Source organism: Procambarus clarkii, chromosome 12 (assembly GCF_040958095.1).
Source record: "Procambarus clarkii isolate CNS0578487 chromosome 12, FALCON_Pclarkii_2.0, whole genome shotgun sequence".
NCBI lineage: Eukaryota > Metazoa > Arthropoda > Malacostraca > Decapoda > Cambaridae > Procambarus > Procambarus clarkii.
This window is the reverse complement of record NC_091161.1, coordinates 31,891,361-31,901,129: the sequence shown is the minus strand read 5'-3', so window position 1 is coordinate 31,901,129 and position 9,769 is coordinate 31,891,361. Positions and strand designations below refer to the sequence as shown.

The window sequence follows — 9,769 nt, the reverse complement described above, 5'->3', positions numbered from 1 at the left end:
TACCCGCTATCTTGCGGATACGCTTCCAGATCTGGGTCAGAGGGGTTTCGGACGTAATTGTTGAGACATAAGATGCCCAACATTCACGTTTAGCCGTACGGATGGCCCTACGGGCCACCGCACTCGCTTTCCGAAAGAAAAGAAAAGAATCGGACGTCTGCCTACGGCGGTGCCTCTTCCAGGCTGCACGCTTACAGCGGACAGCCCGAGCACAGTCCGCATTCCAACAGGGAACGCACTTCCGTGGACCCCGAGAGGAAGAGCGAGGAATAGAGTGGAGGGCAGCGTTGAAGACAGTGTCATGAAAAAGGAGGAGAGCGCGAGAGAGAGGCAGAAGGGAGAGGTCAGAGAGAGCAGCACTGAGGGTAAATAGGGTCCAGTCCGCCTTAGCAAACTGCCACCTAGGGAAAGAGAAGGAAGGGCGAAAAGAGAAAAAGGAAACAAGGATGGGGAAATGATCACTTCCATGGAGGTCATCAAGAACCTGCCACATGAAATCTAAGTAAAGAGAAGAAGAGCAGAGAGAAAGATCAAGACAAGAAAGGGTGCGAGTCCGAGAGTCCAAATGAGTGGGCTCAATAGAATTCAGAAGAGACAGGGAAGAAGAGAGGAGAAATGGCTCAAGAAGGCGACCCCGGGTATTCGTTAGAACGTCACCCCAAAGAGAATGACGACAATTGAAGTCACCCAGCAGGAGCACAGGCTCCGGCAAGGAGTCTAGGTGGTGTTTCAAATCAGGGAGAGAAAGTGGGACACTTGGGGGGAGATAAATGGAACAAACTGTGTACCATTTCCCCACAAAGATACGAGCAGCAGAACAATGGAGAGGGGAAGGAAAAAGTAAAGGAACAAAGGGAACATCAGCACGAATCAAGAGAGCAGAAGAATTAGAAGCCCCAGCAACGGCTGGGGGGGGGAGAGAAAGTAATAGCCACGAAAACGACCAGGACGAGCACCAAGCATCGGCTCCTGGAGACAGACACAAAGGGGCGAAAACCGCGAAATCAGAAGTTGGAGTTCGAGGAAATTGGCGTAATAACCTCGAACGTTCCATTGAAGAATGGACAACGACGAGAAGAAAAAGGACAAAAACAGCGAACAAGGAAGAAACAAAGGCGAAAGAGCAACAGAGCACGTTAAAGAATATCAAGGTCGGGATCAGGGTCAGCAAAGTCAGGGTTAGGGGGCATGGGTAAAATGAGCAAAGACGGAGGGAAGGAAACGGGAGAACAGATCAGAGGTGGGCGGGCAGGGTCCTGAGGAGGAAGAGGAGGAGACAACGGAGAGGAGCAGTCAAGGACAGCAGCAGGAAGAGGGGGAGTAGAAAGAGGGGAGCGCACCCCAGCAAGAGCAGCAACCGAAAGGGAAGCAGGGGCCAAAGAAACCTCCATAGCAGGAACAGGGGGCGCAATCACTGAAACGGGAGGGAAAGGAGCAACAGAGCCAGAAGTAGGAGCTGAGGAAGAAAGCAAAGCCTTCTTACCCGCCGGGGGGAGGAAGGAGAGGAGCCAGGCTTACGCTTCTGCCTTAAAGAGACTGGTGTCCCAGCAACTTCGTACCGGGCAACGGATTCCAGTGTCTCAACAGGAGAAGCTGAACGAGAGCACACACGACGGCCGTGAGGAGAGCGATGGACAACCGCCTGCACCGACAGGCGGCGGGGAGAGCAGATAGATGGAGGAAGAGGATGTGAAGGAGGATCGGAGGGAGACGAGGAAGAAGACATAGGAGACATGACAGACCGGGTAGAAAGAAGGGGAACCCCAGACAGAGGACCAGGAGGGGGACCCCTCAGGACAGAACACAAAGGAACAGAGGAGAGGGCAGTGGGCGTATCAGGGTCCAAGGCCCGGAAACGGTTGAGAGTCTGAGGAAGAGGGGAAGGACGAGGAGAAGAGCGCAACACGCGAGCATAAGAGATGTTAGTATAAGGCGGGAGCCGGCGAACCTGGCGCCTCGCCTCAGGAAAAAATAAACGCTTCCGGTGCTTTAGGTTGAGGACGGCTGCCTCAAGCTTGTAATGGATACAGGCACGGGAGAAGGTAGGATGGGCCTCACTGCAGTTGAGGCAGCGAGCTTGGGGAGAAGTGCACTCTGACTTAGAGTGACCTTCACCCCCACACAAAGGACAGAGAGAGACAGTCCCAGAGCAGCGGAGGGCACCATGTCCAAACCTCCAACACTTGTTACAAAGTCAAGGAGAAGGAATATACTCCTGGACAGAGCACTTAGCACCAGCAAGAATGACAGAGGATGGAAGGGTCCTACCATCAAAGGTGATCTTCACAACGCAAAGGGGTTGACGGCGACGACCACGAGGGGGACGAGTAAACGAGTCATCCTGGAGGACAGAATGGCCTTGGGCATCAAGGATATGCCGAATCTCATCGTGGCAATCCTGCAGATTCCGAACACCGGTTGGAACATGGGGTGGGAGGAGAATAGTGCCAACACTGGCATTCATCTGAACGTTCTTGGAGACCCGAACAGGGATCTCGCCAAGATAAGGCAGCCAAGCGGGAAGCTGCATCCTGGGGAGCAGCAATGACACGTGCACCGAGATGAGTGGGGTTAAAGTAACAGACGCATCCACGGAATCTACAAGATGCCGATGGAGGGAGAAATCGTCAGGAGGCGCAGAATCAAGAGGGAGGAGATCAAAGTATTTGGCCCATGAAGCAGGACCAAACAAGGCCTGATACGCATCAGCACGGGAAGGAATCGAGCGAGTGCGGCTGGGGCGCGAACGGCGTTGAGAACCCCTAGAGAGAGAGGGGTCAAAAGGCGCAGTAGTCACAACGAGAGACTTAGCCGCACCAGGGGACGAAGTGGTCACCACTGGGGGCTGGAGGCTCGACCCAACCACAGAGAAGGGAGGGGAGCTGGGGGAAGAAGTCAGGACGGTAAAAGGAGGAGCAAGGTCGGGGCCCAACGCAGCGGAAGCTACAGAGCCTGGTCTTCCAATACAGGCCGACTCGGGGGCTTGGTCGCCCACCCCACGAGCCTGAGAGGGTAAAACGGAAACATTCATCGACATAGAGACGAAGAGAAAGAAATTCATTCATGAATGTGCCCCCATACCCACCATGGAGCCACAATTAGAGGCAGGACACCCAACAGGAAGCTATCGCCGATCATGCCAGGGCCCCCCAGGGGTGCGTCGTGAGTATACGCCCCACAAACGCCACCTTAAGAACCGTCAGTCCGTCGAGATCGGGTTCAGCGACGAAAGGGGGATTGACAATAAAAGGTTCCCCTCGCTCGAGACGATGGGTACTACAGTTCTACGGGTGCAAGAGTATGCCTCCTCAAGCACCCGGGCGCCAAAATAGAAGAAGTCCAAAGAAATAATCCAAAACAAGCAAAAGGTCGGCAGGAAACGACAAGCAGATAGGAGAAGAGGGGGGAGAAAAACGAAACATAAGGAAAAGGAAAAGTGATCCGGCACAATTAGAGAAGACAGCAGCAGGAGTGCAAGGCTAGAAAAGGACAGAGGACTGTGCCAAGGAGCATCACACTCCAGCAGCCGCCCACTATGCCCCCCTCACGGCATCAACGAGCTGAGCGGGGAGGGGGGTCGAAGACTTAAAACAATTGATGTTAATGGAAAAATTCTTGGAGATGGTGACTCCAGACACCAGGTTTAAGGTTCAAGAAGCAGGAATAAAAACACTCTTAGAAGCAGCGGACAAAGCAGATGTAATTATGGAAGCTTACAGAAGTCTCCAGGAACAAAGAAAAAGGTCACGCAAAGTTGCACGGTAGTAAAAGACAGTATACTTGGAACAGTGGAGATGGTCGTGGATATACGGGCAAGCCGATAGCCAGACAAAGTCAGGGGTATGTGGAATTTTCTCCGTCGGGAGGTGACGAATTAGAGGTTCAGGCTAGCGCACCCTCGGGTCAGGGAGGACGTACAACATCGTCTAGAAATCGAGGTACAGGACAATGGAGACATGGCGAATCCTATTATAATGGACAACGTAGTTCGAGAGGACGAGGATTCCCTTCTCACATAATATGCTACACATGTAACAAGCCTGGACACTTCAGTAGAGAGCGTAGGCAAGGCAGGAGAGTGGTGTCCCTCACAGTAAGTAAACACAGTCGTCCGTATAAGAGTTTAAAAGAGGAATTGCCCCAGGTGATGACGTTCATTACGAAAGGATATACCCCTTTCATTAGCAAAGGTATGGTGAGTATTGGGGGTCAGCCTGACCAACAAGTCACACTATTACGTGACACAGGAGAGAATCAGAGCCTAATACTGAAAAGCCTGATCCCTGAATACACATCTTGTATAAACGGACAAATCATTAAGGTACGGGGTATAAATTCAGAGATGGATATACCTGTGTGTACAGTAAAGCTAACCTCTGATTACTTTACATATAAAGTGATGTTAGGAGTGTGCTCGGACATACCCATTCCTGGAGTACACGTCATCTTGGGCAACGATTTGTGTGGTTCAAGTGTGTTGCCAGAGGTACTGCGCAGTGATATACCAAACGGACATCAAAACAATTTGGAAGATGATAAATGTGATAACATAACGCTAGCCAGTATTCTGGATGATCCCTCGGAAGATGATTAAATGTTAGTATATCCGGCCTGCGTCGTAACCCGAGCGCAGAGTGCTCGACTAAGATGTGCCAGAGAGGATGGACGTATCTTCTGCAGAGGAGGAAGAGGTGGATTTTGGCCTAAAAGGATTGTTCGAGGAACATGCAGCACCAAGTACAGCGAGAGTGGAAGTAAGACCACAATTACCATCCCACATAGGTAAGCAAACCAGATTTTATAGCTGCCCAGAAATTAGAATTTGAGAAACATATCAAGGAAGCTAAGGGAGGAAATGCTTGTATCACGTCACCTACTTACTATTACCTGGACGACGGGGTTTTAATGCGAAAATGGCGATCAGACCATGCGCCAGCTGACAAAGACTGGGTTGAAAAGGATCAAGTGATTGTACCTCAAGGTTATAGGAACTCTGTATTGGAAGTTGCCCATGCATTAGAAATGGCGGGACATCTGTGTCCATAAGACATTTAGGAAAATACAAGAGCATTTTCATTGGCCAGGTATGGCCGCAGATGTAAAAAGGTATTGCAGAACTTGTTTATCCTGTCAAAGAGCGGGAAAACCTGCTCCAGCGCTTCCTAGAGCCCAGCCCGTTGAAATTAAGAGTCGGAAGGTGAATGCAACTGTGATGAGCAGAAGGAAGGATGTGGACAGACCGAGGACGGAAGTAGAGCGTCAGGTTGTCCACGAGCACAGAAGCATAGGGATAATGGAGTTAGGTTGTTTGAGATGTCAGGAGTTGACACGTTTCACAGAAAACGTGAAAGAGAAGAGATGGAGTTGTATAGAGGTGAGAAGTGTGAGATGATGTTGATACAAGCATGGAGGAATAGAAGAAAACCGAGGATTCGATGGAAGTCGAAGACGAAGTCTCGGATAAATGAGGAGACGAAAGGGACGATCGTCGGTGAAGACGAGGGAGTGAAGTATGACGACAGGAGACGGAAGTATAATGGCAGTAGATGGAAGTGTGAATCAAGACGTTTTAGAAAAGAAAATAAGAAAGAGTAAAGTGATGAAGGACGGTAGACCTCAGTAAAGTACTTGTGTGCAACAGCCACACCGTCCAAAGCGCTGTGTTCTGAAAACGTACCTATGTATTTTTCAACCTGTTCTCGCACTTTCTTACAGTCAATTTTGACTTATTAAATACGTGTGTATGTGATATACTGAACATACTAGTTTACCTTGAAAAGCTTCATAGAAAACACCGACCTTACCTAACCTTCTTAGTATGTTAAGATAAGCATCTTATTACTTTGTAATTACAATTATTACTTAACCTATACCTATAATAGGTTAAGTAAAAATTGTAGTTACGAAGCAATAAGATGCTTATCTTAACATACTAAGGTTAGATAAGGTCGGTGTTTTCTATGAAGCTTTTCAAGGAAAACTAGTATGTTTAGTACGTCACATGCACGTATTTAATAAGTCAATATTGACTATACGAAAGTGCGAGAACGGGTTGGTATTTTTTTATATACTTATAAAGATGATTTGTTGTTAAAACAGATTTTGTGTGCAGTTGGAGGCAAAGGAGATCCTGTACGCCAAAGATCAGTGGTCAGTAGGTACGGCACCATGTCTACAAAATTATAAGGTATGTCTGATAAGACATATCATGACTAGAATGAGTTAAAACTTAATATGATGGACGCAAAAGGAATAGTGCTACATTCGGTGAAGAAAATTAGTCTGAATGCTCCAAGATAACACTCTTAAAGGGGGGAGGAGTGTTATGGAATGCTTTATCGTGTTATTGCGTCGCATAAAAAAGGCACTGTTATATTAATAGTAATACTTTCAATATTACAGGAAGAACAAGGTTAACGACCGTGAAGGTCGTTAACGGTCAGCACGGTGTGGCTCGTCTGCTGGCAGGAATTTCTGTTTGCCAATCAAAATCACCGGGCGAGGCAATGAGTGCTGGTCGGAGAATGAACTGAACAGAAATCTACTCCCCTCCATCGCGTCGACATCCAGTCGTCACGTGCGTGAGTGAGAGAGCGAGCGAGCGAGCGAGTGAGAGAGAGCGAGTGAGTGAGAGAGAGCGAGTGAGTGAGTGAGAGAGAGCGAGTGAGAGAGAGAGAGAGCGAGTGAGCGCGAGTGAGCGCGAGTGAGCGCGAGTGAGAGCGAGAGAGCGAGAGAGAGAGAGAGAGAGAGAGAGAGAGAGAGAGAGAGAGAGAGAGAGAGAGAGAGAGAGAGAGAGAGAGACCAGCTGAACCCAACTGTTACAGTATGCTCCACCCTCACCAAGGAAAAGGACGCGAGGACCTAGCGGCATGGTAGACGTCTTTGAAGTTGTGGAAGTCACCGTCTTTGATAGATAGAGGTCGGCGTTGAGGTAACACGCAGTTTCCCGATAGTGGTACTAATTCCGGAAAAGTGGATGATCCTTAAGTGAGAGGAATCACCGGATGAGTGACGACTCTCTCATGGTCATAGTATCTCAAGTTATATATATAACTGTACATATTATGTACAGTGCCTTAACATATATACATGTATTATATTGTATATAATGTACTCTCTCATGTATTTCGTGATATAGCCGAATATATCCATGATGCAGTCTTTTCCAAAACTATTTCTTGTCCTTTGTCAGACCTCAGCACCACGTGTGTCGCACCTGACAATAGGTCACGCTGAGGCTGACACCTGAAAAAAATTAATGTACCCCGTTATATTACAAAGCATAAGAAAAACACTCAGAACAAACCTATTTTAAATGTGTTGGGTTTTCGACAGTTCGATCCCAACAAACTACCTGAGTACACACACGCACACACACACACACGTGTGTATGCCAAGGACACCTACGGTGACGACAACGCCTACAGTGACGACAACGCCTACGGTGACGACAACGCCTACAGTGACGACAACGCCTACAGTGACGACAACGCCTACGGCACCGAGGTTTATGAAGTAGAAGAAATTTTTAATTTAAAAAGTTTTCAAATGAACACATGTGTATGCCGAGGACGCCTACGGTGACAACGGCGCCGCTGACCAGACCACACACTAGAAGGTGAAGGGACGACAACGTTTCGTCGTCGTCCCTTCACCTTCTAGTGTGTGGTCTGGTCAACTTACTTTAGCCACGTTATTGTGACTTATTGCCTGCAACGGCGCCGCCTACGGTGACAACGACGACGCCATCCGCTTCCTTCCTTCACAAACAACCCTTTGTTACGATTGTGTACACTCCTGTCACTACTCCTGTCTTGCCTCCCCTGTACATTCCTAAGGTAATGTGGTGATGCAACCTAGTGGGCTGGATAGCAGAGTCCCAGTTTTCGTCTTTCCCCCATCGCTTGCTTTTTACGCTGCTGATCACAGCACTCACAAGCCAATTGTGACCTTGTACAATCCTTATGCGTTTTGTATCTCCTACTCGGTGCTGTGTAATAACCTATCATGTTTCAACGTGCATAGTCCAAAGGGCATTGGTCGTTCAAAATGTTCAATAGACATCATTAAGAACAAATCTTTCGTTAAACGAGACAAGTCAAAGGGATAAAATTCGCATACAAATCTGTGAAGATGGAAAGAAAAAGGAATTGGAAAAGAAGGATGTCCCAGCTGTGTTACTGAGTGTTGTACCAGAGCCCTGTAGTGGGCCTGATGGTGACCACTTCCAGTCCGTCCATGCTCCCACACGCTCTGGTAGGGAGGGGGGGTGGGGGGCGGAGGAAGGGGGGAGAGCTACAGACAAATTTTCTCCCACCGCACCAACATCCGCTTGGAGCCGATCAAGGGAATGCTGGTCCAAGCCTGGTGTTAGTTGCTGCTGCTACCATTTGCCTTTGTGGGTTACTGGTGTCCACTGAGGGTGACCAGACTGAATCAAGAACTTCATCCTACATGCACCTGAACTCAAACATCAAAACTGTATTAGCGTATGTCCTAGGTCTCCTTGACATATGCTATCTTAAGAGCAGGATGATTTCTGCGGATGGAAATCCTGGGGAATAGAAGATCGCAGTGATACCGGGTCATTTTAAAATGATGCCGTACTAAATGCCTTTATGTATGAGTATATCTAAAGAAAGCGTCAGTGGATAGATCATGTGAATTATTACACACATCATAAGATGAGGTAAAACACACACAAAGGGATGAGTTACCTCATCCCTTTGTGTGTATTTTACCTCAATAAACTTATATTGAAATTTAAATGAGATCAATTAAAGATCAAGATGAGAATACAGGGAAGTGTGCAACCACTGTGGAGTCGGGCAACTTTGGGGAAGATTACTTCCTTTCAGTAAATATATTTAGAGAGCTGTTCTGTATTATCTAGCTTAACCAGATGTCACTTGTAGCAAGTATTGGTAAATTGTCTGAGTGACTGATTAATGTAACTGTGGGTGTTTACTTAACAATTGCTCAAATAATTCACGTTAATTGTATCCGATTGATGGTCGTCCGCGTGACAACGCAATTTATTTAATGTCTGACATTGTTGTTAAAGTAATTTACTTGTGTTGTTGTATGTCTTAGTGGCATTGAGTAAAGTAACGTAAATTACTTGTGTGTGTGTGTGTGTTATTGTGGTGATTGTCTTGGTGACATTGTTGTGTACGCTGTTACAACCCTGGGTTCTTAGTTGGAAACCAGAGGTCAAATTGAGCTCTAAATAATTACTATACATTAATTGATAGGATTGGATCATGTGAGAAGGATATTTAATTAACAATAACATTTACATTCATGGAGCCTGAATTCCTAGGTGCGCCTTTGGTTCCGTCTTCCTTGCCAGAGGTAGGATGAATCTTGTTTCTCACAGAGCATTCAGACTGAGCTTGTTGATTATTAAATATAATACTTAACTAGTTATCAGCTATTCTTAGAACTGTTAAAGTAACTAATAATGAATGTCGGTGAAGACTTATAATGTTTATGGCTGTATGATCAGCTAGGCTCGCTTCCCGGCAGCATATTTATGAGAGCGGAGGGGGCTGTGTTCGGTCTCTGTGTCTGGCTGTTGTGTTCACTTCTACCCTCGTGGGCTCCGATCTCCCCCTCCTCCTCCCTTATCTTAGAGAATCAAGGTTGAATGAGGTAAGTATAATACCGAGAGTCCATGTTCTGGCAAATTTGTCTAGTTAATATTCTGGTGTAGTCTAAGCTAGGGCTTTTATCACTAAGATTACTCTAGGCTGTTTTAGTGAAACCA

The 9,769-nt window shown here is 47.3% G+C and overlaps 1 pseudogene; it reads left to right on the top strand.

The window, feature by feature from the left end:
* Nucleotides 1-7,766: 7,766 nt before the first annotated feature.
* On the top strand, nucleotides 7,767-8,536 carry LOC138364132 (motile sperm domain-containing protein 1-like; annotated as a pseudogene).
* The last annotated feature ends 1,233 nt before the right edge of the window (nucleotides 8,537-9,769 follow it).